Raw genomic sequence first — 17,638 nt, 5'->3', positions numbered from 1 at the left:
GACATAATAACCTTAGATAGCTCTATAAAATGACTTAATATGCTTTAGTCAGTTAAAAAATGGCATAACTACCTTTGATAGCTCAATAACGACCTAAACTAATCTTAGCTAGTTCATTCATGACATAATTAGCTCTAAAATGACATAATAACCTTAAATAGCTCTATAGAATGCCTAAATATGCTATAGTTAGCTCTAAAATGACATAATAACCTTGGATAGCTCAATAATGACATAATTAGCATACTTTCGTCAAAATGGCATAATAATCTTGGTTACCTCAAAAATGACCTAAACTTAGCTTATTTTCCTTGAAAATGACATAATAACCTTTCTTAGCTCCAAAATGACCTATTTACATAGCAATATCATTCTCCATGCTAGCTTGAGCCCTTAACTAATATTTTGTTCCTCTCTCTCAGGCGCACCACCACAAGAAGGCTCTGCCAGGTCTGTTTGACCTCTATGGCATGGCCCATATGGCCTCGTACAAGAAGGCCAAGCCATTCACGGAGTCTGGCCTAGATGATCCAGAGAGCTTCACCAACAAGACCTCCCACCACAAGCTTGTGAAGTACAGACACGAGGGGAAGGCGAGGAAAGGGGAGGACTTTAACCCGAGCCAGGATCCTTTTGATACAGAGCTGGTGATGATATCTGGTGGCGGGAGGTCCCATGGCTCTCTAGCCATTGGTGATGGACTGATACGTTGTCCTAAGACTCTCCCGCAGATCAAGAAGCACCTGAGTAGCTCTGGTCCTGAGATAACGCCTCGTGCACGGCCCACGGAGATCGCCACGGCGGTTAGTTATACAGACTCTCTCACCTTTCCTCCATTACATTGTGTGTGCGTCCGTCGATGATTACAATGCTAACGAGGAGTGGTGTGTTGCAGGCAATTGTTGAGAAAGAGAGATTGAAGACGAAGGAGCTTGTGGAGGAGGCAAAAAGGGAGGCACAAAGGGAGGCGGACGAGAGGGAAAGGGAGATGGAGGAGAGGACGGCTAAGTTGTTGGAGGAGGAGAGGAACCAGAACGACAGCGCTAACCGGGCCCTATACGAGCTCATCGTGGTACGTTTCTCGTGCATATTAGCCCAATCATGCACGTAATGTTCGCATTACTATCTAATATGACTGACTCGTGAGAACCAAATGTGCAGAGCTTGTGCGAGAAAAAGGTCAGGCCCCTCCGTCGATGCCCCAGATTGCTCCGGCGACCACGGTGAGTTTGATTTGAATGGTCGTTGCTTACTACTATTCACATTTCAGTTTGCGAACTTGCTAACGAGACATTATGGGAAATGATCTTTGGTGCAGCATGGCTCCCGACAAGCATCGACCACTCCTTCTGCCAATGCCGGAACCCCGACCGGTCCTTCACCTCTGTCTGGCACTGGCGCAGCCCCGACCATTCCTACACCTCCGTGATAACGGTATTTTTCTTCTTAATTAGCGTGTTTAGTCCATTTATGACATAATTTAGCCTATTTAGTCCACAAATGGCATAATAAGATGAAGAAAATCAAGGAAGAGGAAGGAAAGAAGGAATAGGAAGAAAAGAAGAAGAAGAAGAAGGAGAAGAAGAAGAAGACTAGAAGAAGAAGAAGATCTTCTTCTTCTTCTATCCTTCTTCTCCTCCTCCTTCTTCTTCTTCTTCTTCCTCTTCTTCTTCTAGTTTTCTTCTTCTTCTTCTCCAAAATGAAGTTAGCTCTAAGTTATATCAAAAATGGCATAATATGCTTAGTTAGGTCAAAAATGGCATAATTAGCTAGGTAAGCTCAAAAATGGCATTTTTTCTTATTTAGTCCATTTATGACATAATTTAGCCTATTTAGTCAACAAATGACATAATAAGATGAAGAAAATCAAGGAAGAGGAAGAAAAGAAGGAATAGGAAGAAAAGAAGAAGAAGAAGAAAAGAAGAAGAAAAGAAGAAGAAGAAGAAGAAGAAGAAGAAGAAGAAGAAAAGAAGAAGAAGAAGAAGAAGAAGAAGAAGAAGAACAAGAAGAACAAGAAGTAAGCTCTAAGTTATATCTCATAATATGCTTAGTTAGGTCAAAAATGGCATAATTAGCTAGGTAAGCTCAAAAATGGCATGTTTCTTCTTATTTAGCCTATTTTGTCCATTTATGACATAATTTAGCCTATGTAGTCCACAAATGACATAATAAGATGAAGAAAATCCAGGAAGAGGAAAAAAAGAAGGAATAGGAAGAAAAGAAGAAGAAGACAAAGAAGAAGAAAAAGAAGTTCTTCTTCTAGTCTTCTTCTTCTTCATCTTCTTCTTCTAGTTTTCTTCTTTTCTCCAAAATGAAGTTAGCTCTAAGTTATATCTATAAAATGGCATAATATGCTTAGTTCACTCAAAAATGGCACAATTAGCTAGGTTAGCTCCATTTTACCTAAGTATGCTTACTTCTTCTTCTTCTTCATTTTCTTCTTCTTCTTCTGATTCTAGTCTTCTTCTTCTAACTTTCTTGTTTCCCATTTTGCAGATTTAATTCACTATATGGAAGCTTGCATGGATGGAGTGCTTGTTTCCCTTTTCTTTTTTTCGTTTGTATCGATGAAAAATGTGGAACTTGTTATATGGATGCATGGAACAATGTGTTGGATGAACATTGTGATGTTACTGTAATATGTATGGATGGAACTCTGTTTCTTATTATGTATGTATGTTGTCATGGATGGAGCTATGTGTTGGATACATCATATGTCTGATGTGCATGTGAAAAAAAATATGTATATCTGTGTGTGAATTCCTGTGAAATTAAATGGATTCAAATAAAAACAGAGGATATGTAGCCTCTTTGCCGTCTGCTAGCTGACGGCAAAGACCTTTGCCGTCCGCTAGCAGATGGCAAAGAGGACACGTGGCAGCTACCTGTAAAACTTCGGAACACAGGCTGCCTTTGGTCACTTTGCCGTCTGCTGGCGGACGGCAAAGATTCAAATAACTTTGCCGTCTGCCAGCGGACGGCATAGCTGGCCACGTGGCAGCTTCCCAGCACTGCCTAGCTGATCTCTTTGCCGTCTGTCAGCGGACGGCAAAGAGCTTTGACTCTTTGCCGTTTGCTGGCAGACGGCAAAGAGCGCCGTTAACCCCCTAATGGCTCTCACGCCACCGCACTGCCGTCCGTTGTCTTTGCCGTCTGCTGACCTAGGATGGCAGACGGCAAAATCCTTTGTCGTCCGCTTACTGGAAGTGGACGGCAAAGAAGGCCTTTGCTGGAACGTGTTCAGACGGACAGTTTGCCGTCTGCTGGCGGACGGCAAAGACGTTTGCCGTCCGTGATCCATGCCTTCGGACGGCAAAGAAGCTGATTCCAGCAGTGAATAAGATAAATATTTTTGGTATTTTTATGATATAGATTGGAAAGTAAAGATTGCAAAATAAAAGATGGCAGAAATAGCGAATTGATAGGAAAATAATATGATGGAAGACAGACCCGGGGGCCATAGGTTTCACTAGTGGCTTCTCTCAAGATAGCATAATTTATGGTGGGTGAACGAATTACTGTCGAGCAATTGATAGAAAAGCGCATATTTATGAGAATATATAGGCATGATCATGTATATAGGCATCACGTCCGCGACAAGTAGTACGAAACGATTCTGCATCTACTACTATTACTCCACACATCGACCGCTGTTCAGCATGCATCTAGAGTATTAAGTTCATAAGAACAGAGTAACGCATTAGGCAAGTTGACATGATGTAGAGGGATAAACTCAAGCAATATGGTATAAACCCCATATTTTTATCCTCGATGGCAACAATACAATACGTGCCTTGCTGCTCCTACTGTCACTCGGAAAGGACACCGCAAGATTGAACCCAAAGCTAAGCACTTCTCCCATTGTAAGAAAGATCAATCTAGTAGGCCAAACCAAACTGATAATTCGAAGAGACTTGCAAAGATAAAAAAATCATACATATAAGAATTCAGAGAAGAACCAAATATTGTTCATAGATAATCTTGATCATAAACCCACAATTCATTGGATCTCGACAAACACACCGCAAAAAGAATAACATCGAATGGATCTCCAAGAGAATCGAGGAGAACTTTGTATTGAGATCCAAAGAGAGAGAAGAAGCCATCTAGCTAATAACTATGGACCCAAAGGTATGTGGTAAACTACTCACACATCATCGGAGAGGCTATGGTGTTGATGTAGAAGCCCTCCATGATCGATTCCCCCTCCGGCGGAGCGCCGGCAAAGGCCCCAAGATGGGATCTCATGGGTACAGAAGGTTGCAGCGGTGGAAATAGGGTTTTGTGGTGCTCTCGGATGTTTTCAGGGTATATGAGTATATATAAGCGAAAGAACTAGGTCAGGGGAGCCACGAGGGGCCCATGAGGGTGGGGGCGCGCCTGCCCCCCTGGACGCGCCTCCCTGCCTCGTGGCCGCCTCGTTGCTTCCTTGACGTCCACTCCAAGTCTCCTGAATTGCGTTTGTTCCAAAAATAACTCTCCCGAAGGTTTCATTCCGTTTGGATTCCGTTTGATATTCCTTTTCTGCAGAACACTGAAATAGGCAAAAAAACGGCAATTTGCATTGGGCCTTTGGTTAGTAGGTTAGTCCCAAAAATAATATAAAAGTGCATAGTAAAGCCCATTAAACATCCGAAATAGATAATATAATAGCATGGAACAATCAAAAATTATAGATACGTTGGAGACGTATCAAGCATCCGCAAGCTTAATTCCTATTCGTCCTTGAGTAGGTAAATGGTAAAAACGGAATTTTTGATGTGGAATGCTACCTAGCATAATTCTCAGTGTAATTTTCTTTATTGTGGCATGAATGTTCAGATCCGAAAGATTCAAGATAAAAGTTTAATATTGACATAAAAATAATAATACTTCAAGCATACTAACTAAGCAATTATGTCTTCTCAAAATAACATGGCCAGAGAAAGCTTATCCCTAAAAAATCATATAGTTTGGCTATGCTTCATTTTTGTCACACAAAAATGTTCTCATCATGCACAACCCCGATGACAAGCCAAGCAATTGTTTCATACTTTAGTAATCTCAAACTTTTTTCAACTTTCACGCGATACATGAGCGTGAGCCATGGACATAGCACTATGGGTGGAATAGAATATAATGATGGGGGTTGTGTGGAGAAGACAAAAAGGGAGAAAGTCTCACATCGACGCGGGTAATCAACGGGCTATGGAGATGCACATCAATTGATGTCAATGCAAGGAGTAGGGATTGCCATGCAACGGATGCACTAGAGCTATAAATGTATGAAAGCTCAACAAAAGAAACTAAGTGGGTGTGCATCCAACTTGCTTGCTCACGAAGACTTACGGCATTTGAGGAAGCCCATTGTTGGAATATACAAGCCAAGTTCTATAATGAAAAATTCCCACTAGTATATGAAAGTGACAAAATGAGAGACTCTCTATCATGAAGATCATGGTGCTACTTTGAAGCATAAGTGTGGAAAAAGGATAGTACCATTGCCCCTTCTCTCTTTTTCTTTTTTTTTGGGCCTTCTTTTTTTTGGCCTTTCTCTTCTTTTTTTTAATTCCTCACATGGGACAATGCTCTAATAATGATGATCATCACACTTCTATTTATTTATAACTCAATGATTACAACTCGATACTAGAACAATATATGACTCTATATGAATGCCTCCGGCGGTGTAGCGGGAAGGGCAATGAATCAAGAGTGACATGTATGATAAATTATGCATGGTGGCTTTGCCACAAATACGATGTCAACTACATGATCATGCAAGGCAATATGACAATGATGAAGCGTGTCATGATGAACGGAACGGTGGAAAGTTGCATGGCAATGTATCTCGGAATGGCTATGGAAATGCCATAATAGGTAGGTATGGTGGCTGTTTTGAGGAAGATATAAGGGGGTTTATGTGTGATAGAGCATATCATATCAGGGGGGTTGGATGCACCGGCGAAGTTTGCACCAACTCTCAAGGTGAGAAAGGGCAATGCACGGTACCGAAGAGGCTAGCAATGATGGAAAGGTGAGAGTGCGTATAATCTATGGACTCAACATTAGTCATAAACAACTCACATACTTATTGCAAAAATCTACAAGTCATCAAAAACCAAGCATTACGCTCATGCTCCTAGGGGGATAGATTGGTAGGAAAAGACCATCGCTCGTCCTCGACTGCCACTCATAAGGATGACAATCAAAGAACACCTCATGTTTCAAATTTGTCACACAACGGTTACCATACGTGCATGCTACGGGACTTCCAAACCTCAACACAAGTATTTCTCAATTTCAGAATTACTCAACTAGCACAACTCTAATATTACCATCTTCATATCTCAAAACAATCATCAAGTATCAAACTTCTCTTAGTATTCAATGCACTTTTATGAAAGTTTTTATTATACCCATCTTGGATGCCTATCATATTAGGACTAATTTTATAGCCAAAGCAAATTACCATGTTGTTCTAAGGGACTCTCAAAATAATGTAAGTGAAGCATGAGAGATCAATAATTTCTATAAAATAAAACCACCACCATGCTCTAAAAAATATAAGTGAAGCACTAGAGCAAAACTATCTAGCTCAAAAGATATAAGTGAAGCGCATAGAGTAATCTAATAAATTCTGATTCATGTGTGTCTCTCCCAAAAGTTGTGTACAGAAAGGATGATTTTGGTAAACTAAAAATCAAAGACTCAAATCATACAAGACGCTCCAAGCAAAACACATATCATGTGGTGAATAAAAATATAGCCTCAAGTAAAGTTACCGATGGATGAAGACAAAAGAGGGGATGCCTTCCGGGGCATCCCCAAGCTTAGGCTTTTGGTTGTCCTTGAATTTTACCTTGGGGTGCCTTAGGCATCCCAAAATCGTAGGCTCTTGCCACTCCTTATTCCATAATCCATCAAATCTTTACCCAAAACTTGAAAACTTCACAACACAAAACTCAATAAAAAATCTCATGAGCTCCGTTAGTATAAGAAAACAAACCACCACTTTAAGGTACTGTAATGAACTCATTCTTTATTTATATTGGTGTTAAACCTACTATATTCCAACTTCTCTATGGTTCATACCCCCCGATACAAGCCATAGATTCATCAAAATAAGCAAACAACACACGAAAAACAAAATCTGTCAAAAACAGAACAGTCTGTAGTAATCTGTATAAACGTATACTTCTGGAACCCAAAAATTCTTAAATAAATAGGTGGACGTGAAGAGTTTATCTATTAATCATCTGCAAAAATAATCGACCTAATAGCACTCTCCAGTAAAAAATGGCAGAAAATCTCGTGAGGGCTAAAGTTTCTATTTTTTTACAGCAAGATCGCAAAGACTTTCCCCAAGTCTTCCCAAAGGTTCTACTTGGCACAAACACTAACTAAAACATTAAAAACACAATCATAACACAGGCTAGATGAATTATTTATTACTAAACAGGAACAAAAAGCAAGGAACAAAAATAAAATTGGGTTGCCTCCCAACAAGCGCTATCGTTTAACGCTCCTAGCTAGGCATAAAAGCAAGAATAGATCTAGGTATTATCATCTTTGGTAGGCAATTCTTCAATAGAGCACTTATAACCCTTAGGAGTTTCCTTCTTTTTGTTAATGATCAAACTCCTAGGCAAGAAATCAAGAAATTCATTTGTAGCAAAAGGTTCCTTAATGATAGCAAAAAAGTTGGGGTGACCACTTATGGATTTGAGATCCGCATTTTCCTTACTAGAAGATTCACCCTTATTTTTAGGAACATACATCAATTTGGCAATTTTAGCATTAGGACGATTTGGGTTATTTCTCACGCAAGAAAAGGCAGACCCTAAGTTGGTAATAATATCCTCAAGTTTATCAATTCTTGTGGAATCTTGATCTATCTTTTCATTAACTATGGGTTCTTTTTCCTTCAAAAAATTCAGAGTAACTCCTACCTTAGATCCGTATTGGGTAATCTGGTTGTGGATATTTTTATCCAAATTTTCAATCAACTCTATAGTGGCAACTTTATTTTCAATAATTTCAAGCCTTTGCAGCACATGTTCCAAAGTTAAAATAGTTCCATTAACCAAAAGAGGTGGTGAGCCAAACAAATCTAACATAGCATTATAAGAATCAAAAGTATGGCTACCCAAGGAGTTCCCTCCGGTAATGGTATCAAGAATATATCTGTTCCAAGGAGTGATGCCTACATAAGAATTGCGAGGAAGAACGGAAATAGATTGCTTCCTAGTAGATCTATTCTGAGCATTGCAAATTCTATACCAAGCATCTTTTAAATTTTTCTCCCTCCCTTTGTTTAAAATTGAGAACTTCATGATCGGGAGTACTAACAATGATAGAAGGACTAGCCCTGACGGCGAAGCAAATGATCTAACACACGGACACAAGAAGCAAGCAAAAAGAGGCGGACGGAAAAAGAGGGCGAATAAAACGGCAAGGGTGAAGTGGGGGAGAGGAAAACGAGAGGCAAATGGCAAATAATGTAATGCGAGGGATAAGAGTTTGTGATGGGTACTCGGTATGTCTTAACTTGACTTGACTTGGCGTAATCCTCCCCGGCAACGGCGCCCGAAATCCTTCTTGCTACCTCTTGAGCATGCGTTGGTTTTCCCTTGAAGAGGAAAGGGTGATGCAGCAAAGCAGCGTAAGTATTTCCCTCAGTTTTTGAGAACCAAGGTATCAATCCAGTAGGAGGTTACACGCAAGTCGCCTCGTACCTACACAAACAAATAAGAACCTTGCAACCAACACGATAAAGGGGTTGTCAATCCCTTCACGACCACTTGCAAAAGTGAGATCTGATAGAGATAATAAGATAAATATTCTTGGTATTTTTATGATATAGATTGGAAAGTAAAGATTGCAAAATAAAAGATGGCAGAAATAGCAAATTGGTAGGAAAATAATATGATGGAAGATAGACCCGGGGGCCATAGGTTTCACTAGTGGCTTCTCTCAAGATAGCATAATTTACGGTGGGTGAACGAACTACTGTCGAGCAATTGATAGAAAAGCGCTTAGTTATGAGAATATATAGGCATGATCATGTATATAGGCATCACGTCCGCGACAAGTAGACCGAAACGATTCTGAATCTACTACTATTACTCCACACATCGACCGCTATCCAGCATGCATCTAGAGTATTAAGTTCATAAGAACAGAGTAACGCATTAGGCAAGATGACATGATGTAGAGGGATAAACTCAAGCAATGTGATATAAACCCCATCTTTTTATCCTCGATGGCAACAATACAATACGTGCCTTGATGCCCCTGCTGTCACTGGGAAAGGACACCGCAAGATTGAACCCAAAGCTAAGCACTTCTCCCATTGCAAGAAAGATCAATCTAGTAGGCCAAACCAAACTGATAATTCGAAGAGACTTGCAAAGATAACAAATCATACATATAAGAATTCAGAGAAGAACCAAATATTGTTCATAGATAATCTTGATCATAAACCCACAATTCATCGGATCTCGACAAACACACCGCAAAAAGAATTACATCGAATAGATCTCCAAGAGAATTGAGTAGAACTTTGTATTGAGATCCAAAGAGAGAGAAGAAGCCATCTAGCTAATAACTATGGACCCGAAGGTCTATTGTAAACTACTCACACATCATCGGAGAGGCTATGGTGTTGATGTAGAAGCCCTTCGTGATCGATTCCCCCTCCGGCGGAGCACCGGAAAAAGCCCCAAGATGGGATCTCACGGGTACAGAAGGTTGTGGCGGTGGAAATAGGGTTTCGTGGTGCTCTCGGATGTTTTCAGGGTATATGAGTATATATAGGCGAAAGAACTAGGTCAGGGGAGCCACAAGGGGCCCACAAGGGTGGGGGCGCGCCTGCCCCCCTGGGCGCGCCTCCCTGCCTCGTGGCCGCCTCGTTACTTCCTTGACGCCCAGTCCAAGTCTCCTGGATTGCGTTTGCTCCAAAAATAACTCTCCCGAAGGTTTCATTCCGTTTGGATTCCGTTTGATATTCCTTTTCTGCGGAACACTGAAATAGGCAAAAAGAACAGCAATTTGCACTGGGCCTTTGGTTAGTAGGTTAGTCCCAAAAATAATATAAAACTGCATAGTAAAACCCATTAAACATCCAAAACAGATAATATAATAGCATGGAACAATCAAAAATTATAGATACGTTGGAGACGTATCAAAGTCCTTCGTCAATTCACTGCCGAAGGGGGATTCGATCATGGAGGGCCTCTACATCAACCTTGCTTCACCTTCGATGATGTGTGATTAATTCCCCACAGGACCTACGGGTCGATAGCAGTAGCTAGATAACTTTCTCTCTCTCTCTCTCTCTCTGATCTTCAATAATCCCCCATTCCTTTATATAAAGTGTATTTTTTTTATAAAACTTCATAATGTAAGGTGCATTTCTTCTAATTCCTCACAATTCCCTTTTTAGCCCTCCAGAAAAAAGCAAAGTATCTCTCTCATGATTGTGTGTATCTCTCCTTGTAGTAAAAGAAGGAAAGTCTCTCTCTCTCTCGATTGCATGTATCTCTTATTTTCCTGGACTAACTGATTTACTTGCCAATAACCAATAATTTTGCCAAGAGTAATTTCGTCCTAACTAATCTATAATTATACACCGAAAATAATATACCTTACATAAAGGAACTGAGGGAGTACAATGTTATCCTCGGAGTTCTTTCGATGTAATCTTCTTTTGCAATACGTTTGTTGGGAGGCGATGAATTGTGTGTTTATGATCAGATTATTCATTGAAATTAATTGAGTTATATTCTAAACTTTATTGTGTGATTGTTGTAACTATGCTTACCGATCTATGAGTTTTCTTTGCCAAGTTGATAATTAGATCTTTAGTGAAAGTGGTGCATATTAGTAGTTTTAATTTTGCAGTGTCCTTACTTTGTGACAGAAGGATAGCAATGCGCATATTTGTATTGTCGCTACTAAGGATAAAATGACGTGGTTCAATCATATTATTTATCCTTATTTTGTCTATATTATGTCATCCTGCTTCAAGCATTACTTTGTTTGTTATCAACTTAATACGTAGAGATCCAAGCATAGAAGCGCTCTCGAAATGGAGTAACGGTAGTAGGCGTCAGTAAGTTTAACAGTCTACTTGTCACGGATATAATGCGTAGTACTCATCATGCCATGAATAACATGATTATTATCCTCTTTTCTATCAATTGCCGAACGTAATTTGTGTACCCATCATTTGCTATGTTCTTGAGAGAGATGCCGCTAGTGAAAGCTATGTCTTCTGGGTCCATTCATCATTATTACTACAGCCCTAACAAGCTCGCTGCAATTTATTAGTTTTTTTTTGCAATTTATATATCTACAACTATCGGTATTAATCCTTACAATTACCAAGTACAAGGGATTGACAACCCTCTTGCCCGTGTTGGGTGCCGTATTTTGTTTGTTCGTGTGCAGGTATTGTCGACTTTTGTCTTTGAATCTCTTATTGGTTCGATAACCTTGGTTCTCCACTGAGGGGAATACTATCTGCTACTATGTTATTTCATCCAGCCTCTTCAGGGAAAATCCCAATGCATATCACAAGTAGCACCGGACAACACGCTGTGCCGACTCTGGCCGGGAGACGCTAAGAGCCGGCTCTAACTGGATGAAACAGGCACCAACAAGGCAGCCGGCTCGGGCGGGATGGCCCCACGCGCCCACTAGCACACGCAATCCCGAATCGGGCCCCACGCGCGAGCCGGCGCTGTGACCGGGACCCGGCTTTCGTGCCTGTCGCGACCGTACCAACCCACCTAGGGGCAAGTACGCCGCTAGGCGGGCTCAACTAGAGCTTTGCGTGAGTGTGCTGGCAGGCCTGACACTGCCCAATGACGTTGGCCCCGAGCGAGCTGAGCGGTCCACCCATCATGGACACTCCAGACTAGTCGGCCGGACACCTGCTGGTTCGGGCAGATGCAACGGCTCGCCTCATCCACGAGAGCCTCCTGCCGCAAGCCAACCGACAATGTACGTTGAGGAGGCTCTTTTCCGAATGTAGCAATCGCGCGCCTTCGGTCTACTCGTCATCAACCAGCCGTCTGAGTGCGGCGATCGCACACCCTCAGTCCACCCGTCATGGACGCACACTGACTGTAATGATCGCGCGCCCTCAGTCCATCTGTCATGGACCCTCCAACCAAGTCGCCCGGGTCGGAGCCGTCCAGGCAGATTGGACGGCCTAGAGCGGCCCCGAGAAGCTCCTGCAGCATGCCACCCGGCAACGGACGGCTGGGAGGCTCTAATCGCCGTCGAGCAGTCACGAAGGCGGGTACTCCACCATCCTTTATAGGAATAATGTATTTTTATTTCTCCAAAAGAAACCAACCTTCATGTTAAATTTTGTCGAAGTGCTTGCTTGCGTCATGATCCTTGTAACTACAACTATAATTCAGAAGAACAGGGAAGAGTGAAACACTGAATGAGGTCTGGTCTTTGCTCTGCCTTAGAATTGTAAAACAAACGCATAACGTACATAGTTTTTTATAAACAAAGTGGATTTTTAATTAGAAGTCAAACTGTCGTTATGATTTTTAGTCTAAAAGGTATGTGATCGTCATCTTAGAATGCCAGTATGATACAAGTAGTGCCAGTATGCACGTGCATTGCTGCCTATTTGTATGAAGGTTTGACATTTTCATTACCAACAGCCCGACTGTTAGAGCTTCAATTTTTTTATTATTTTTTGCAAAACACTCTATTTGTCCATTTTGGCAAGGATAAGCCTACTGTATGTCCACTTGTTTACCCACTGGGTCCGTTTACTTCAGAACTAAAATTAGAGACCTAGCTATATTGATGAGATGCCGTCAACCCAGCATATAGAAGTGTTAAAAGGAAGAGTTTTATGGCACAGGATAAAAGAGTTCCTTTTTTTTGCAAAATATAAGGAACACAAAGTAGCAACAGCATTGATCTATAGACGTTTGTGACAGTTAACGTACAAGGTGAAAATGTCCTCTAATTTGGTAAAGGCATGCAAATTTTCTACATTTCAATATTCTAGTTTAAAACAATCAACATACATCTATAAACAAACCCAGTTTAAATTCAGTTTGCTCTTACCGAAATGAAAAATAACTTTGCTGTGAATAAAGGGTGGATTCTGATCTATAGGAAGTGATTTGTTTTCGTTTCAGCACACACAAAATTAATTTAAATTTAAATTTATGATAGATGTTCAATTTGTCAAACTTTCTGAAAAAATATTCGTCATATGGAAGCTTTCATCCGAGATGTTACCCTAGAACCTTATATGTTACATATATCTTCAGCTGGGTCCACATGTCAGTCTCATATCGGTTTGTTAGCAGCTGTAAGGCCAACTCCACCGCACGACCCCAAACGGACGTCCGTTTTGCCCGGTATTCTGTCCCTTTGGTAGGGCAATGGGGTCGTGTTCGGGCAGTTTCTGGGATGCGGTGGCCGTGCGCCCAACACGCGGACGCATCCCGGCCGCATCCTGTCCGCGTACATTTTTCTTTGCAAGCCCATAACTTTTTTTCATCATTCATTTTTGGTACATGAGAAATACATCACCAAATTTTGACTAGAAAACCAAGACAAAAAAACAAGAACCACAAGAATACATTTTAGAAGATATCCAACTTCCGTAACTGCTCTAGTAAGTTGGATTAGTGCCTTCTCGATGCATTCATTGTTTATTTGGGAGGAGGCTCGATCTTGCATGCTTCTTTCTTCTTCGAGTGTAAAGAAGTAGACGTTGCTTCCTCACATCTAGTTTCATGTCTAGCCTCTATTCTAGCAACAAGTGCACTAGTCTCATCTCTAGCCTCTGTGGTAGTTAAAAGTGCACGAACATCTACTAAATTGCGCTCTATCAATATATCGATGTACTCTTCTTCCTAATAACAAAACTTGCATCCATGCTACACAATAAAATTTTAAGTTAGCACAACTAGTCAAATCCAAGAGCACAACCAAAGCTAAAAATAGCACATAACCCATCGTTTAAGCACTTGATGAACACCCATCCGGGATGTTCTGGTGTTGTAGACACGCGGCGCACGACCTTCTTTGGGCAGTGGTCGCACTTAATGAGTGGCAACAGTGCGCCGACGAGCTTTTGGGCTAGCACCGAACCTGGCCGACCGCCATTCGTGTATCCGCCGGCGGACCACCGACGGTGTAGACCCGAGCGGCTAGAGGAGGAGCCACTACCTACAGGCGGCCTTGCGGCCTTGCCAGGGCCTTCCGGCCCGGTGCCCGGCTAGTCCATGGCGCGGCGCGGCCTCCCACAGCCGGGCGAGCTCAAGACCGACCGGATCCGCTCCATATCCGGCCGCCGGGTGCTCAAATCAGGTGGCCGTGGTTGGGTAGCTTGGGGGAGACGAGGGGAAGGGTTGGGCGAGCGCGCGTCCGAGCTGCACAGCTGCAATGGCAGCGGCGGCGGCGGCGGCGAGGGAAAGAGTGGACAAGAGTGGGAAAGAGTGGAGGGGGTGCGGCCGGAGGGAGGGAGGGGGGCGGATAGAAAAAAACGTCCATGTGCCACCGATTGCGGGCTAGGGGAGGACATGCGCACACGGCCCGCCCGTCCGCGCGTTGTCCGTTTTACCCCAAAAACAGCGCAAACTTGGACCGGGATGGGTCGAAGAGCCAAACCTCCATCATTTCTCGCATGCCTTACGCCAACACTAGAGACGCGATCTGAACACGATAGGCATGTGGCTTAATTAATTAGTGTGTATTCAGTGGGCCACGCATGTGTTGATCAAACACTACATTGTTTAACTAAATATCTCTTAGTTCAAGATGCTAAGGACAAAGGGCTCACATGACAACTAAACTGATAGGCGCGAATATACAGGTAAAAGACAAGCTCTCTCTCACGCGTGAACATAAGGGCACCTCCAACGTCAACCCGTAAATTTTCTTCCGCATCCATTCGCGGATAGGGAGGTACCAGTCCGCGGACACGGATGCAGGAAGACGCCATCCAACCATAACCGCATGCATTTTGGCAACAGTTCGAACTAACTGAGCGATATTCGTTCAAACATGGCTGGATTTCATATAAACACGGCCGAATTTTATATAAACATGACGGATTTTTTATTACATTACATCAACTAAGCGGAGCTCGTCCGGCTAGGCATAATTACCTAATCTAAATGGTCATCGGCGCCCGTTCCCCGTGTCCGGCCATGAACCCCAAGAACTGAAGCTTCGCCTTCCCTAGCTCTGCCTCGGCACTCTCCAGCTCTGCCTCCATAACTTCCACCTCCGGAGCCACGGGAAGCAACAATGTTCAGCCAACCAAGCTTGGCTTCGACGAGAGGGGAGGAGTGGTGGCCTTCCCGGGACCCGAGCGGCGGCGACCTACTGTGCACTATTCTTCCTCACTGCCGGCGGCGCCCGCGGATGTGCCGTCTTCGGCGATGTCCTCCTCCTCGTCGTCGGTCTTGCCGAACACCGCCTTGTTGCCCTCCTTGTACGCGGCCGCCACCACCTCCGCCACCCGCTGGCGGTACCGCTTGCGGGCGAGGCGGGCGGAGCGGTAGGACTCGAGAAGCACTACCTGCTCCGCTACGTCCGCGTCCAGCGTGATCTTCCTACCGGCGTTGAGCTGCTCCTCCGCCTGCAGGTGCTCCTGGAGAAGGTGGTGATTGTAGGCAGCGGCGGCCTGTGCCTCCCAGAACCGCTCCTCCCACACCATGTCCACGTAATGGGAACGGGCCTCGCCGATGGTCATGGTGCAGTGCACCAGTGAGGGTGGCGCGGAGGAGGAGGATGGTGGCGCCGACTCGTCGGCGGCGGCCGTCCTCCATTGGGACGTCGTCGTCCTCCTGTTGCCTGCCGGCCAACCAGCTAGCAGCAATGGCGGCCATCTCCTTCTTCTGGTCCGGTGTCAGCCTGTCCCAGAGAGCTTTGGCGGGGGAGGAATACATGGTAGGAGTGGTGCAGAGAGGGATCGGAGGCGAATGACTGCGACTATGGCTGGGGCAGCGGTTTATATAGCAATGGCGGGCGACAGAGGGACAGATTTCTCCTAATTTCTTTGGCGGGGGAGGAAGCCATTTTTACTTAGGTCCATTATATCACTTTGGACCTCTCCTAATTTCTCAAGCAATTGAACTCCCTTTTGTGAAAAAGGAGCGCACTTTATGGTATTAGATTCTCATTTCGTAAGAATTCATAGCGTCATTTTCAATGAAGTTTCTTTCAGCAACATAATATGAAGTGCTCCTATTTTGCATGATTAGACCTACATAGAAATTACTAAGAAGTATTTTAATTATGGATCTATTATGAGTGTCCAACATTATAAACTAGGCTTTAATATCTCCCCACTTCTTTGTTTAAAGTGAAGCACTTCTAGCTCGGGTGAAGTGGTAGGAAGTGAATTACTAGCCATGATAACAAGGTTAAAAAAGTATATAATTCTTTCTTTTAATTTTTTTGTGGTTTTTAAAATTTTAGCAAGCAAAAAGGCAAACAAATAGTAAATAGAAAGTAACTAGGTAAGATGGATAACAAGAGAGAAAAGTGGTAATGTGTAGGACCTATTAAAGTTGGAAGAAATTCCCCGACAACGGCACCCAAAAACTTGCTTGCCCTCTCGTAAGAGTTGTTGGGTAACCACCCTCCCTCCCCCCCCCCCCAAAGTGTAAGGCTAAAGTAACCTACCAATAAGTATTTCCCTCGAATGAGAACAAAGGTTTATCGAACCAGTAGGGATTTCTTCAGCAACCTAAATCGTCGGTACCTGCACACCAAACACAAAATACTCTTCCCCCAGTGTTTCAGGAACGTTGTCAAACTTCTTGTGCTCCTAGTTACAAGGATAGATTATATGGTATGGTAGGAATTGATAAATAGGACAAAATAATAAATTGGAACAGCGAGAAAAGTAATTATAACGGTGTACGCAATAACATAAGATAGAGTTATGACTATGATCATTCATGGCACAATCTCGTATAGGCATAATGTCCACGATATGTAGGTCATTATCCAACTAGAACTATAACTAATACTCCACCTAAAGACCACTATCCAGCATGCATCTCAAAGTATTAAGTTCATAATAAATAGTAGGGTACTACAATAAGAAAGATGACATGATGTAGACAGTAAAATTATCATCCAAGTGTGATAAAGAAACCATCATTTTATCCTTAGAAGCAAGTAGCAACAATACAATTCGTGCTCATTCCCTTTCTGTCACTGGGATGGATCACCGCAAGTTGTACCCACTACCGCACACAACTCCCTCTGAAGAACTACTTATGAAACTTGAGTGAAGTAGACAAATAGATCAGAGAGCATACACGGCTATCTAATTACGCAGCAAAGAATTCCCTCAAAAAAAATTACGCAGCAAAGAACTCATAATTGATTCACTATAGTTCAATGAACAATATGATCATAAAGTGATTGTTCATCATGTCCCAACAAACACAAAACCGCATTACATGATATGGAACCTGATCATGTGAGGCAACTCATGGGAACTTTGTATTGAATCGCAAGAGAGAGAGGATGCCATCTAGCTAGTGCTATCGACCCAAGGTCCTAAGGGAACTACTCACACAAGGTTGTGGTAGAAGCAAGGTTGATGAAGATGGCTCAGGTGATTGATTCCCTCTCCGGCAGGGTG

This window comes from Aegilops tauschii, chromosome 2 (genome assembly GCF_002575655.3).
Source record: "Aegilops tauschii subsp. strangulata cultivar AL8/78 chromosome 2, Aet v6.0, whole genome shotgun sequence".
Lineage (NCBI taxonomy): Eukaryota > Viridiplantae > Streptophyta > Magnoliopsida > Poales > Poaceae > Aegilops > Aegilops tauschii.
The sequence above is the reverse complement of the archived record's forward strand: the minus strand, read 5'-3'. Positions refer to the sequence as shown.